The sequence below is a fragment of the Archocentrus centrarchus genome, chromosome 21, assembly GCF_007364275.1.
Source record: "Archocentrus centrarchus isolate MPI-CPG fArcCen1 chromosome 21, fArcCen1, whole genome shotgun sequence".
Taxonomy (NCBI): Eukaryota; Metazoa; Chordata; class Actinopteri; order Cichliformes; family Cichlidae; genus Archocentrus; species Archocentrus centrarchus.
Window position 1 is genome coordinate 6,517,598 of NC_044366.1, and position 15,865 is coordinate 6,533,462.

Here is a 15,865-nt window from a genome sequence, read left to right on the forward strand (position 1 = left end):
TAAAAAAGCTGGCAGTCCTCTTCACATCCGGCAGCTATTTTTTACATTCAGTTTTGCAGGCTATTTGAGGCAGCAATTCCTGCCTCTGTGTAACTTATACATGCTTATTTGCTTTCTTGTTGAGGGTTAGATTTGAACATTTGTGTTATTCCATGTCAAGTAGAAGCTGCAGACAGGGCTCAGTTAGCTTAGCGCAAAGATAGAGTTGGAAAGTGCTTATCCAGTGATAGGAGATCAGCGCATTTATTCATTCATCATCCATTAGTACGTTATATCTCATTTGTTTGCCCATTTAAAACCAGAGTGTACAGAATGACATCATGGGTTTTATGAGGGAGGTTGCAGAACGGACTATTTTGACCAGGTGCAGTGACCTGGCCATAAATGAGGCATGCTAATTAGTGAGCTTTAGAGTCGCTTTGTTTGGTTCAGCCGACTCCCTGTCTCCTTGTGAAAAGCAAAGGGAAGTGTAGTATCTGTCTTCATTGCTGGCATTAACATGCATCTTGGGTGATCCATTCGCAAGTGAATGGGACCTCTTGAAGAAACCTGCTACCAGCTTATTCCTTCCAGGTTTCGGCGTGTTTGTTTATCGGACAGGAATTACACAACACAATGGAATAAGGAGTCAATTATTCACTCTCCACATCCATATCACTACTTATGATCTATCCCGACACCCCTGCTTAATATGGAAATAAACATGTATGCCTACATTATTTCAAATGCCAAAGTCAGTTCAATTTTCCGGCCTGCCATTACCTGCATAGCTTGGAAACTGCCAGAACTAAACATGCTACCTGCAATTATCTCTGTCAAATCTGGACCTACCCCAAAGCCCTTCATAAGTCCTGCGGTTAAACACATAGCCTGCACAGCCACCCAAGCAGTGCCTTAGTTTTACTTCTGTGACAACCAAATTATGTTTCCCTTATGCAAAACAAACTGATAATAATTTCCACCTGCTGGAAAAGCATTAGTGGAATAGGTACCGTTCACTGCCTCTCATGCCATTAACTTTTTTCTTCTCTCGCCCACATTTTGTGTTTTGTCTCACTCTTTTGTTCCTTCTTCTTCTCTTCTCCTTCCCCACTGTCATGGTCCTGGGCCGTCTGCCCAGCATTTTGTGTTTAGTTCTGTCTTCCCTGAGTTTTGTTGTTTTTCAGTTGTTTTGATACGTTTGTTCCCCTCGTCCCTGTCTCCCCTGCTCCATGTTCTTGTCATGATGTCTTGTCCCTGACCTCCTGTGTTTTCATGTTGAGTTTATTCCTAGTGTTGTGACTAGTCTGTGTCTCTGCCCCGTGTCTGTGTGCCAGTCCCCCGTATGTAGTCTGCGTGCGCCTTGGTTAGTCACTTCCTGTATTATTTTGACAGTCGTATGTTCCCTGTGCTTTGTGTTTAGTTTTGCTTCCCATGTTGTTAGTTTCATTTGCTTCACCTGTTGTTCCCTGCTGTTTCCTCTTGCCCTGATTACCCAGTGTGTACTTAAGCCCTCAGTTTTGTTTTGTTCTCTGTCGCGTCGTCTTCAGTGTTCCCTCGCTGTGTGTCTCCCTGCTCCTCCTCAGGTTTTGGTTTAGTCCCTTCCCAGTATAGGTTTGTTTTGTATTTTTCCAATAAATCCTGTTTTTTTGAGTCTGCATCCTGGGGTCCAATTCTGCCTGCCACACACACACGCCATGACAGAACGACGCGACCATTTCAAAGACCCCGCGGACTCAGACCTGTGTGAACGGCAGCTAGCTGTGCAAGCTCACCTGCAGGAAGTGGTGAGGAGGAAGCCGTGGCTGGCTCCCGAGTATGAGGGACAGCTCCGCCGCTCTCACCGCGCTTGGGGAGACTCCAGCTGGGTTAAAGGGTCTCCGCGTCAGAGCTTGCCGCTCTCTCCACCTCCGCCGCCACAGCCCTGTTCATCAGCCGCACTGCAGCAACCGCCCGATACCACTGCCCCACCTCTGCCCCAGCCTTTAGGGATTAAGCTGGGCGGGTTCTCCCTGGCATCAGATTCGCCCCCGCCCGAACCTTTCGGGAAAAGGCTGGGCGGGCTCACTTCCTCATCAGACAGTCCTTTGCCTGCTGCTTCTCTTGCCAGCTCTGCTTCCCTTCCTCTCCCTACGACGCGGAAGCAGCGCTCGCGATTCAGGAAGAGGAGCACGGAGCCAGCAACCCATGACAAGAAGCAGGAATCAGTCACTGTGAGAGAGATGTCCTGTATTGACTCTGCCAGCCCTCCAATGGATCCTGCAGATGCTTCCGTCTTCTTGGACCGGGAACTTGGGCCAGAGGTTCGAAGATTCTTCAGAATCTCCTCCCGGATTTATAACTGTACTGACTCGAAAGCCTTTTCCATTGGATTTTCTGCTGTGCTCAGTCTCTTAGACACCCACCCTCGCTTATTGCTGTCACCCACTATTGCCGGCTGGATGGCTTCTGCTGTTCGTGTGGAGGCACAGATTAGAGCACTGAACTCTCTGTCTTCAGCATCACCAGCAGCAGCACCACAGTTACCCACGCCGCCTGCACCACAGACCACTGTAGCAGCCTCCGAGCCACAGCAGTCAGAGCCCCCAGTGTTAGCTGCAGCAGCTCCTCAGCCACTCCCATCAGAGCCCCAGCTCCCTCAGTCTGCCTCTGTAGCTCTCCCCGCTTCAACTTCCCCAGTGCCAGCTCTCCCCGCTTCAGCTCCCTCAGCCTCAGCTTTCCCTAGCTCTCAGTCAGTTTCCACGCAGTCAGCTCTCCCTAGCTCTCAGCCTGCTCGCCCTCAGTCAGCAGCAGCTCCAGCCGCTCTAGTTCACCCTGCCTCAGCTTTGCCCCCTCCAGTGGTTTCTCTTTCTGTGATCCCCTTGGTCAGTTTAGTTTCACCTCCAGTCCCTTCATCTTCAGTTTTAGTCTCAGTCCCCTCATCCTCCTCAGCGTCAGCCCCCTCGTCCTCAGTCACCTCAGTCCCCTCATCCTCCTCAGCTTCAGCCCCCTCGTCCTCAGTCACCTCAGTCCCCTCATCCTCCTCAGCTTCAGTCCCCTCGTCCTCAGTCACCTCAGTCCCCTCTTCCTCAGTCACCTCAGTCCAGTCAGCTTCCCCGGTCCCCACAGCCAGTGCTTCAGCTTTGCCCCCTTCAGTGGCGTCACTTCCCTTAAATCCCTTGGTCTCTCCAATCAGTTTAGTTTCATCTTCAGTTCTAGTCGCAGTCTCCTCGGTTTCCTCTGTGCCCTCAGGTCCCCGTAGTCCCTCAGGTCCCCGTAGTCCCTCAGGTCCCCGTAGTCCCTTACTCTACTTCCACTTCTGGTCCCTCAGTCCCTCAGTTCCCAGTAGTCCCTTCAGCTCTCCCTAGCGCCCGGCCTGCTTCCACGCAGCCGGCTCTCCCTAGCGCCCGGCCTGCTTCCACGCAGCCGGCTCTCCCTAGCGCCCGGCCTGCTTCCACGCAGCCAGTCGTCTCCCGGCCTGCTTCCACGCAGCCAGTCGTCTCCCGGCCTGCTTCCACGCAGCCAGTCGTCTCCCGGCCTGCTTCCACGCAGCCAGTCGTCTCCCGGCCTGCTTCCACGCAGCCAGTCGTCTCCCGGCCTGCTTCCACGCAGCCAGTCGTCTCCCGGCCTGCTTCCACGCAGCCAGTCGTCTCCCGGCCTGCTTCCACGCAGCCAGTCGTCTCCCGGCCTGCTTCCACGCAGCCAGTCGTCTCCCGGCCTGCTTCCACGCAGCCAGTCGTCTCCCGGCCTGCTTCCACGCAGCCAGTCGTCTCCCGGCCTGCTTCCACGCAGCCAGTCGTCTCCCGGCCTGCTTCCACGCGGCCCCTAGTGCCAGTTCCCTTAGCTTCAGTCCCGTCAGTTTTGGTCCCTTTTGTTCCCTCCTCTGGTCCCTCAGCTCCTTTCGTTGTGGTTCCCCCTGCAGCCTCAGTCCCAGTCTCCTCTGTTCCTGCTCCCCCGACTCCAGTTTCCCCGCAGTCAGCTTCGGTCCCCTCACCTCTCCCGCAGTCAGCTTCGGTCCCCTCACCTCTCCCGCAGTCAGCTTCGGTCCCCTCACCTCTCCCGCAGTCAGCTTCGGTCCCCTCACCTCTCCCGCAGTCAGCTTCGGTCCCCTCACCTCTCCCGCAGTCAGCTTCGGTCCCCTCACCTCTCCCGCAGTCAGCTTCCCCAGTGTCAGCTTCCCCGTCCTCAGCTTCCACACTCCTAGCTCCCTCCGTGTCAGCTCCCTCAGTGTCAGCCTTAGTTCCCTCCTGTACTTCCATTCCTGGTCCCTCGGTCCCCCTAGGTCCCTCAGCCTCCCTGCAGTCACAGTCCATAGCGTCAGCTCCCTCGCCCTCCATAGCGTCAGCTCCCTCGCCCTCCATAGCGTCAGCTCCCTCGCCCTCCATAGTGTTAGCTTCCATGCAACCACCATCACATGCACCTGGTCCATCCCCCAAGCAGCCCCAGCTGCTCAGTGAAGTAGCTGTGTGCCCTACACCGCAGACCCAGCCTGCACATTCGGAGCCTCACCTTGTAGGCCCCGTTCAGCCCAAGGGTCCGGCTCAGTCGGAGCCGTGTTTGAAGCCCAAGGGTTACGCTCAGTTGGAGCGTCGGGCTCGGTTCGAGCCTCCTGCCTCGTCTTGCCGCCGCCGCTTGGAGCGCGGTCGGCCCCCAGTCTGGTCTCCTCGTCGCCGCCGCCGCCTGGAGCGCGGTCGGCCCTCAGTCTCGCCTCGCCGCCGCCGCCTGGAGCGCGGTCGGCCCTCAGTCTCGCCTCGCCGCCGCCGCCTGGAGCGCGGTCGGCCCTCAGTCTCGCCTCGCCGCCGCCGCCGGGAGCGCGGTCGGGCCTCAGTCTCGCCTCGCCGCCGCCGCCGCCGGGAGCGCGGTCGGCCCTCAGCCTCGCCTCGCCGCCGCCGCCGCCTGGAGCGCGGTCGGCCCTCAGCCTCGTCTCGCCGCCGCCTGGAGCGCGGTCGGCCCTCAGCCTCGTCTCGCCGCTGCCGCCGCCTGGAGCGCGGTCGGCCCTCAGCCTCGTCTCGCCGCCGCCGCCGCCGCCTGGAGCGCGGTCGGCCCTCAGCCTCGTCTCGCCGCCGCCGCCGCCGCCTGGAGCGCGGTCGGCCCCCAGCCTCGTCTCCTCGCCGCCGCCGCCGCCTGGAGCGCGGTCGGCCCTCAGCCTCGTCTCCTCGCCGCCGCCGCCGCCTGGAGCGCGGTCGGCCCTCAGCCTCGTCTCCTCGCCGCCGCCGCCGCCTGGAGCGCGGTCGGCCCTCAGCCTCGTCTCCTCGCCGCCGCCGCCGCCTGGAGCGCGGTCGGCCCTCAGCCTCGTCTCCTCGCCGCCGCCGCCGCCTGGAGCGCGGTCGGCCCTCAGCCTCGTCTCCTCGCCGCCGCCGCCGCCTGGAGCGCGGTCGGCCCTCAGCCTCGTCTCCTCGCCGCCGCCGCCGCCTGGAGCGCGGTCGGCCCTCAGCCTCGTCTCCTCGCCGCCGCCGCCGCCTGGAGCGCGGTCGGCCCTCAGCCTCGTCTCCTCGCCGCCGCCGCCGCCTGGAGCGCGGTCGGCCCTCAGCCTCGTCTCCTCGCCGCCGCCGCCGCCTGGAGCGCGGTCGGCCCTCAGCCTCGTCTCCTCGCCGCCGCCGCCGCCTGGAGCGCGGTCGGCCCTCAGCCTCGTCTCCTCGCCGCCGCCGCCGCCTGGAGCGCGGTCGGCCCTCAGCCTCGTCTCCTCGCCGCCGCCGCCGCCTGGAGCGCGGTCGGCCCCCAGCCTCGTCTCCTCGCCGCCGCCGCCGCCTGGAGCGCGGTCGGCCCCCTGCCTCGACTCCTCGTCGCCGCCGCTGGTGCCGCGGTCGGCCCCCTGCCTCGACTCCTCGTCGCCGCCGCTGGTGCCGCGGTCGGCCCCCTGCCTCGACTCCTCGTCGCCGCCGCTGGTGCCGCGGTCGGCCCCCGGCCTCGACTCCTCGTCGCCGCCGCTGGTGCCGCGGTGGGCCCCCTGCCACGACTCCTCGTCGCCGCCGCTGGTGCCGCGGTCGCCCGCCTGAGAGGTTTGGACTCTGCTTTTTGGCCCCTTGGCCTGGACGGCCCCCTGAACTATGGACTGTTTGTTCCCCCTGGCCGTTGCTCTTTTTGTTTCTGTTTTTGTCATAGCTCCTGAACTGTTCCTTGTTTTGACCCCGTTTTGGACATTGGAGCTCTCCGGCCTTGTGCCGTCGCTTTTTGTTTCATCCAGTTGTTTTTTTCTCATCCCTGTGTTTTGTCCCTGTTTTTGGACTTTGTCCCGGCCTTGTGCCCCTGCTGTTTTTGTTCTGACATTGTGATTTTTGATGTTTTGCTCCCTGCCTTTGTTGCTCCCTGCCTGGTTTTGTTTTTGTTCCGGTCCCTCCGTCCTGGTCCCCCGCCTCCCTCCCTGGTCTGGTTTTGTTTCCTGTTTTGGCCGTCGGGTGCCGGCCTTTGAGGGGGGGGTGCTGTCATGGTCCTGGGCCGTCTGCCCAGCATTTTGTGTTTAGTTCTGTCTTCCCTGAGTTTTGTTGTTTTTCAGTTGTTTTGATACGTTTGTTCCCCTCGTCCCTGTCTCCCCTGCTCCATGTTCTTGTCATGATGTCTTGTCCCTGACCTCCTGTGTTTTCATGTTGAGTTTATTCATAGTGTTGTGACTAGTCTGTGTCTCTGCCCCGTGTCTGTGTGCCAGTCCCCCGTATGTAGTCTGCGTGCGCCTTGGTTAGTCACTTCCTGTATTATTTTGACAGTCGTATGTTCCCTGTGCTTTGTGTTTAGTTTTGCTTCCCATGTTGTTAGTTTCATTTGCTTCACCTGTTGTTCCCTGCTGTTTCCTCTTGCCCTGATTACCCAGTGTGTACTTAAGCCCTCAGTTTTGTTTTGTTCTCTGTCGCGTCGTCTTCAGTGTTCCCTCGCTGTGTGTCTCCCTGCTCCTCCTCAGGTTTTGGTTTAGTCCCTTCCCAGTATAGGTTTGTTTTGTATTTTTCCAATAAATCCTGTTTTTTTTGAGTCTGCATCCTGGGGTCCAATTCTGCCTGCCACACACACACGCCATGACACCCACATCCCCCAGCCAGTCATGCCATATGGCTGCCCCTCCCTGAAACTGGTTCTACTGGAGGTCACTTTCTGTTAAGAGGGAGTTCTTCCTTCCCACTGTTGGAAAGTGCTTGCTCAAAGTTGGATTGTTGTTTGATTATTTGAGTTCCCTGTCTAATATTGAATGTTGTTTGAATTGGTGTTAGATGAATAAAAATTAAACTAAAGCAGCGTGATCCTGGACGCAGAGGCGCTCCTAACAGAACCTCCAAATGCAGTCTGTTTGGATCTTGGTGCGGCTCCTCAGTGCATCTTGGGTGTTTTCACACCAGTGATCTGAGCTGTCCACTTGAGAATGGATGACCCAAAAATTCAAAAACATTTCTCTTTCAAAAAGAGACCGCTGCCTTTATTTATATGACAACTATAGTTTGCAATTTTTCTGTTCCAGCTCCCTCTTTTCACCTTCAGTGCATTCCTAAGTGACAGATTCCCACATGTCAGCATCCAAGAATGACGCCTCTTCTTGAGGTTACTTGCTCAATAAGCTTGAGAGCTGTCAGAGTGGAAGTGCAAGACACACACACTCACCCGAACAAATTTCCTTTCTCAGCTGACTCCACACCCCAGTTTTTCTAGCTCCTCTCTCTCGCACTGCTTCTCCTTGGAGTCACACACTTTAGTCAACATAAAAGCATGACCTCTTGTTCCTAGCTTTTGGACTCCGACTTTTCCCCCACTTTCACCCATGGGATAGAGCGGAGGTAATGGTGATCCCATCCTGTCATTCTTCCAGCTGTCCTCTTCCTTTCCATTGCTGTACTTTCCTCTGTTGCCACTTTTCATCGTTCCTCCTTTTCCTCCTTCCTCTGATTTCCGTGACATATAGGCTTTCCTGAATCCTTTTAGTGTTCTTTATGATCAGGTACACATTTCAGCCTTTTCCTTTGTTATGTCAAGGAATTTTGTGTTTGTCTTGCCAATTTTGTAGCAACACTTAGTATTTGTTTAAGGCTCCATATTTTGCAATTACCTTTCTTACAGTTGTACATGATGCACTGCAAAGACATTTCTGTCATGGAGCCGATAAATAAAGAGGCCTTTAATGGAACGCAGCTTTACAAATGGATGGATTTGCCCTCTGGAGGCTATGAGCTGCAAGTGCATGACAGTTCAGTGAAGGGTCTCCCTAAATTACAACTTGGCCTTTGTTATTGTATTGAAATGTACAACTCCATTTAGTATTTGCCTTGTTTTTCCTGAAGAAAATTCCCATGATGAAAATTCCAACTGCAGAAAAAAAGTTTCAGAAACACGCAGTGGTTGAAACTACTGCAGTCACAGTATTCCATACTTTCAGCAAACAAGCTGCTGCAAGTTGTATTGATTAAACCAGCTTTGTATCCTTTGTATCCTGGGAAACCTACCTGGAGTTGCTTAAAAACCAACAGCAGGGGGTGTGGCTGTAACCGTTGGCTGTTGGCAAAGCATCAGGGTGGATGACTAATCATTCAAGAATAGTTGATGAACAAGTTTGATTGAATCTTACTTGCAGTCTCATGCATCGGTGGGTAATTTAGAATCCCTTTGCATAAAAGTGAGTAGTTTAGTTCACTTTACTCTTTGATTACATGTAATTTAAAACACAGCTTCTTGTTATCAATGATAATGGACAGGCTGATAGACAGGCTGATAGTCTCCATAGACTGTGATGTTTGCAGATGACACTGTCATCTATAGTGAGCATTTGGGGCAGGTGGAAGAGGGCCTGGAAAGGTGGAGGCATGCTCTGGAGAGCAGAGGAATGAAAGTCAGTAGAAACAAGACAGAATACATGTATGTGAATGAGAGGGAGACAGGTGTAACAGTGAAGCTGCAAGGCATAGAAGGTAGTGAGGGTAGATGAGTTTCAATATTTTTGGTCAACCATCCAAAGCAACAGACAGTGCACAAGTGAGGTGAAGAAGTGAGTGCAGGCAGGGCGGAGTGGGTGGAGATGAGTGTCAGTGAATTGTGACAGAAGGACAGCAGCAAGAATGAAAAGAAAAGTTTACAAGGAAGTGGTAGTGAGACCTGCTGTGATGTATGGTTTAGAGACAGTGGCACTGACAAAAAGACAGGAGGCTGAGCTGGAGGTGGAAGAGTTGGGAGGAATGAGTCCATCAGAGGAGCAGTTCAGGTTAAGCAGTTTGGAGACAAAGTTTGAGAGGCAAGGCTGAGATGGTTTGGACATGTATAGAGGAGGGATAGTGGATATACTGGAATAAGGATGTTGAAGATGGAGCTGCGAGGATGGAGGCAAAGAGGATAAATAAAACACTTTCTATACATCTATTTAAGTTAAATTTACAAAGCTAAGGATAAATATCACAATAAATAAATATACTTAACAAAAATATGAGTATGGATGTATATGAGTGATATAGGTATAGATGTGTGTTGGATATTAGCAACAGTAGCAGCACTTTGGTAGGTATTGCACAGAGTTATAAACATGATTATTACACAGAGTTGTAACCATCGAGGTTGGCAGAGTAAATAACAGTTCAGCGGTTGTTTAATGTTCTAATGGCCCAAGGGTAGAAACTGTTTCTTAGCCTGGATGTGCAGGCTTTCATTGACCTGCATTGTTTGCCAGAAGGCAACTGTTCAGAACAGGTGATGTGCACTGAGGATGGCCGTGGACCTTCTCAGACATCTGGAGCCAGCGATCTCCTCCAGGGAAGGCAGAGAGCAGCCGACAATTTTTTGGGGCTGTATTTATGATCCTCTGGAGAGCATGTCTGTCTGCAGCCGAGCCCCCAGCGTACCAGGCAGAGATGCAGTACGTGATCACACTTTTGATGGTGGATCTGTAGAAGGTCACCAGCTGCCTCTGATGCAGTTTGTTCTTCCTGAGGACCCTCAGGAAGTGTAATCTCTGCTGGGCCCTCACCATCACTGCGTTGGGGTTGACGGACCAGGTTAGCTCCTCTGATGGACTCCCAAGAATCTGAAGGAGGCCACCATCTCCACAACATCTCCATTGATGTAGAGAGGGGTGTGGCCCTCTTTGGTCCTTTGGACGTCTACAGTGATCTCCTTGGTTTTTGAAGTGTTCAAAAGGAGGTTGTTGACTAAACACCACATGGACAGCGTGGCTTAGCATCAATTGGAGGGCGAGGGTGATGGCGTCCTCAGTGGAGCAGTTTGCCCTGTAGGCAAACTGATGGGGATCAAATGCTGCGAGGAGGCAGTCTTTGATGTGGCGTGAGGCTATCCTCTCAAAGCACTTGATCACCAGTGACGTGAGCGCGATAGGCCTGAAGTTGTTCAGATTGCTCTTTGTGGGTGTTTTGGGAACGGGGATGATGGTGGCCCAAGGTGGCCCTCTACCACATATACTTGTAATTCTTAACTGTATCAGTTTGGCAGCTTTGAAAGATGGAGGCCATCCTTTGCATGTTGTTTCAGGTCATGCTTGTCTGTGTGCTTAATACGGATAAAAGAATGCAAGTGAAAAACCCTTAGGCAAAATTTGCAGCGGATTTAATGATAGACTCATAGAGACTGAGATATGCATCTCTAAAATGTCATGTGTCAAGCTTCAGTGTCAAGCGTTTCTGACATGGTTCAGTGAATCTGTTGCTTTTATGTAACTGTTGTATGTGTGTTACAGGTTGGTAAATGCAAACTGAACTCAGAGTCATGTTTAAGCCTGGGACCTTTGCCAGTGGATCAGGCCCAAAATAAAACATCACTCATCACCTTGTATATGTGGCAATGTCAACTTTTTAGGAAAACCTGCTGCAACATTATAAACGTCCAACATTCACTCTTCTGTTAGCTTAATTTTTAGTCTCTACCAACTCATGATGAAAATATTTCTAACTATAACTCCTAAATAATATATAAATAATCATTGGTCTAATGATAATTCTTTCGATAATCAAAACAAGCTTTTCCTGTGCAAAAGTATCAATCAGAGTGGATTTAAGAGGTCTTAAATTCAAAAGAGCAAACAAATTGGCTAAAAATGATGTGTAGAGATAAGGGGGATAATTCTTTGTTACCAGTATCTTGGGTTTTTGGAGCTGCATCTTCATGAGAGAGTGCTAAATTATCAGCTGATGCTTACAAGTTTGATCAGATAGCTCTATCCATAGATTGTACAGGTATACCTGTACAGGTATTGGTTCATTAAAATACTGGATTTTAATGCACCAAAACTTGGCACCAACTTGTTGGAACGGCTCTTTGTCCGATTAACTACACAGCAAGCCATAATATTTCTCAATAATTGCACCAGAATCCCTTCAAAAGGCCCCAACGGCACGAACAATGTTTGAGAGAGCTGGAGTTCAGAGTTCAGTGCAGCACCTGCAGCTGCCTGTGTTGGGACCTACTGCCAGTCAAAACAGGCAGTTTCCTCATGAAGAAAAACTTTAGCCTTTAATCAGGGTCACCAGTGACCCCTGTGGTAGTAAAAGGGTTAACCAAATTTAAATGGGTGAGCTGGGAGATTAGTTATAGAGACCAAAGCACATTTACATGTTAATTTAGACACTTAAGTTTGGTCTCTATGAGTTAATATCAATATCAATTATTGGAACTTTGAGATATTTGGAAAAACATACAAACATTTCCAATAAAATGTCAGTGTGTTGGAAACAAACTCAGTGCTGAGGCCAAGATGATGGGATCTAACTAACTTGTATGTTGGACATAATTAGTCATCTTTGGGCCTTTAAAGCTCCCCCCAAAATACCATTTTGGATTTTTTTTTTTTTTTGGGGGGGGGGGGGGCTTAGTGGCAACTCTGCAATAAGACAGTATTTCATAATTAATCAATCACCCATCTGCTTACTCATACTTCATAGTTAGTTTTGTCTGTTTATGTGATCTTTGCAAAAGCCACAACAAACAGTCCCTGATCAGTATTTAAATGGGACCCCTAATGTTTGTGATTACCAGCTACAGCCTCACACAGGTGGTCATACCTGTGATGATACGATGAATGCCCGGCAGTGTTTGATTTGTATAACCAGCTCTGACTGGATGTCTGGTCGCACAGTGGGAAAGAAGGAAGCAATGTTACCCTTTTGTCGTTAAATCAAAGGCCCCCACAGAGGGGAAAATGGCATGCTGGGACCATAACAGATGGCGATGGATCTTTAAATGACCCTTTTTCACAGACCAGCGTGTGTTAGACACACGCTCACTTAAAGGTGGCCTTGTACGTTGCTAGAGTGTGTGCGCGCGCGTGTGTTTTCTGTGGTGTGTGAGTTCTGCGATGCTATCAATTCTGGAGCTAATGGAGCAGTTTCCAAGGTGGTGAGCTTTACACACATGCCCTCAGATTGTGAGGGAATGCCTCGTGTTTGTGTACTTCTTTGCTGGTCAAGTGTGTATATTTTCATGTGTACAACACCATCAATTTTCAAACCAATGAGCCAATTCTTCCCTGCAAAAGTGGTTGAAGTGCAGTTTGTTGATTGTAAAATCAATGTGATGGCTCTCTTGTCCAGTCATTCAGCTTGGTGCCCCCCCTTCCCCCCAAATGAGGGGTCCTGAAACGCAGCCACCCGGCAAAATGCTTTGATTTCATTATTGTTTCAGGTATTTCTCTCAACACCCCCTGTAATTTCCCAGAGGGTGATCTTCAAGCAGAGGAAATGTTATTTTTTTAGTGGTATGTAGATCATCCATGTTTCATTGCTCTGGAAAGCAGGACTGCATGTTTGAACATGCTGTCTAAAAAGGAACAAAATGAGGAGTCACGCATTGCTAGGAAAAGTGTCAGATTCCAGTGCTGAATGAGTTCTCGGGTAGGGAATGCTCATGGGGTTTCTTTTTCATGTGAACAGGTTGTTATGAGGTAAGCGCAGAATCAGACTGTGGGGTGTTATTGTCCTTTCGGGGTCTTTGTTCAGACTCACATTAAATTTAAAGTTGCATCCACGGCATAAAATTGGCAGTGTATTCTTCCTCCACTGTTACAGGCCCAGCTCAGAGGGGCTGTAATGGGGGCGAGAGAGAGAGAGAGAGAGAGAGAGAAACTAGACCTGACAGGTTAAAATTTTCTGCAGTCTGCTTGCTTGCAAAGTGAGACAAAATGCCTTTAAAGGCTTGTCAATAACAAATAATCTTTGAAATGGAATCATACAGTTTAAAAAAGCAGCAAAATAAATAAATTCTATCTTTGCAGAATCTTCTTGAAGAGGATCACATCCAGCAGCACCATTAGTTTCTAAAACTAGGGGTGTTTATTAGTCCAAGGCACCAAAAACTGAACTCATCTGTTGATCAAACACTCCATAAAAATCCAGGTTTTCTTCTGATGCCCATATTGCCAAATGGGAATCTGAAAACTAAGGATACAGTAGGATCACTGAGGGTACCTTTGACTGGGTTTGAGGACCATAACTTATTGGGAACTAGCATTCTTAGTTTACCTGCTAGCTGTAATTGATAGCTATCGTATATAGCTTTATAGTCAGCTAGCTCCTCCAAGCACAAAGTTGATCTAGCTAGTAAACGGGCATGCCTTTGCAAATGATTTCATCAGCTAATGATACAAACACACTATGGTAAATTCCAGCAGTGTAGCTACACAAGCTGGCTAAATCTGGTGTACTTAACAAAATACATGGTGGATAGCCTAAGTTTTATCAGCCTTGATTTTAGCCAACAATAAATGATGCACTAATACAAAGGAAAGGTTTAAAACCTTGGTGTGTTCACACAAAACACAAAGAGAAATGTTTGTGCTGCACAGTTGCATACAAATTCCAGGCAATGAAATGAATTCACATGAATTCAGGTGATGGGAATGGAGGCAAATCCTTATTGGCACGGGTTCAAAAACCTCTCCTGACACTGCTGTCTGTCAGAGATGGAGGACATGCTCAGTGACACCATTTGAGGGTAGCTTCAACTGTATTTGTAGGTAAAGTCAGAAAAAAAGGAGAGGGCTTTACTTCATGGTTCAAAAAATGTGTTACTGTAGTTTGATTCCAGCTGTCTGCTGTGCTTCACCTCATCCTGTTGGATGTCAAGGGTGAATACTTACAGGTTTCCAACTTCAGTGTACTCATGTGCATAAAGCAAGGCAAAACTTCACTTTTGTTGTGAACGCACCATAACAGGGTTAGTTCAAGTCAGCCAGTTGCAGTCAATAGATCTGCTTATAGTTGCCTTGCTGTTACGTGGCATACAGTAGGCTACAATGAAAAGCTTCACGTTGGTCTCTTGTGGTAAAATATACAGTCTACACATTATAAAATGCATAGGTTAAATAAGATAGTTTCCTTATTTTAGCTGCATCTGTGTGTAACCACACATCAGGTAAATGTCAAGAGTAAGTAGAAGTGTAAATATTGCAGGGTGAACTTGTTATCAGCCGTAGCATTTGCCAGATTCCTGGGTCTCAGTTGAGAGCAGATACTCAGACACTCACAAAGATTTCCTTCCTGCTCCTCCCTGGCCTAGAGCCCACTGGATTTGAGCCGAAACCAGCAGGAGAAGACAGGAAACTGACAGGATTACACTGACTGGGTCTTGCTGGGTTCTGTGCAGACACATAAGTGGGTGTGCCAAGTGGCTGAACTGCAAGAGACTATGACTTTTTATTTTTTAATTTCAGCGAGGGGGGTGGAGGGTAAAGTGTGTGCTCTGAGACTACACAATCTCCATTGTGAGATGTTGGTACAAACAACCTTGCCAGCCCTTCCTAACAGGTTTAAGGAGGTCAAATACTGTTTGTAGCAGGTGAAAAAATGGAGGAAAGGTGAGTGCTATCACTGCTGGGCATTTCAGAATCATCAAACATTTCTATTGCATGTATTATTTGTAAAGTAATTACTGTGACGTTGAATGCATAATTTCCTGCATTTTATGTAATAAACTCTGCATTGTATGAAGTTTTTTTTTAAAAAGACAAGGCTTTTGCCCTAAATGCCTACAGGTCCATTAAAGAGGCTGCGGACACTTAAAGTCTGTCAAAACGACACAGAAGTGATCCGAGCACAATTCCAGAATGATTAACTTTTCCTTTTCTTGAGATGGTTTTGTGCTGATTCCCATAACAAGGTGACTTTGATGTTCTTCTTGTGATAAGTGGCGGCTGGATGAAATCTTGATTAGTGTGCGATGGCACTGTGCACTGTGCTCCATCCTCAGGTCTACAACATCTCAACTCATTTTGTAAAAATTGGTTTTTAGGTGGTTTTATCAAAGGTTAACCAACGTGTTGAAAATAAAAAAATAAAAACTGTTACTGTCTCTGAATTATGTATGTGCTTGTGAAGGTGCACATATTTAAGTAAAATTACTTATTATCCATATCAAGCCTTTTACCGCTTCACAGTTTTCAGATATTCTTGTCATGATACCATACCATAAATTAAAAGCTGAAATATTACAGTAATACAAAGCAAAAGTGCTTTAAAGTAAATGTATTAAAAACAACTTTAGAGTGAAAATCTGTTTTTATGCCACACAATTATTACTGTAACTGATGGCAATACTGCAGTGGTCAAATGGAGTACAGTTAAATAATTCATACACTAGCACGTTTACATCAAATGACTGAATAAACAGGAAGGCTACAGGTTAATCTGGATTTTAATGGCAGGATGAGTCAGGTAGAAAAGTCCAAGGAAAATCTGCTTAAATCCTGCCTTGAAGCAGTAATTTTAACATACATACAGACAGGTGTTACTAATCACATTTATTAAGGCTCTGTGCCTAAACACAACAGACCCTTCAATTATGTCATTAGTAACGCCTGGTTTTTATACAATGTCATGTTAAAACGACTGCCTTGAAATTAATACAGTGTAAATGACACAATTTTGAATGCTGTGGTGCAGCAGGGGGCCTCCCGATGAAGGAGCGCTTCCTCTGTTCTATTTGCGGCATTGGGAAAACAGAACCT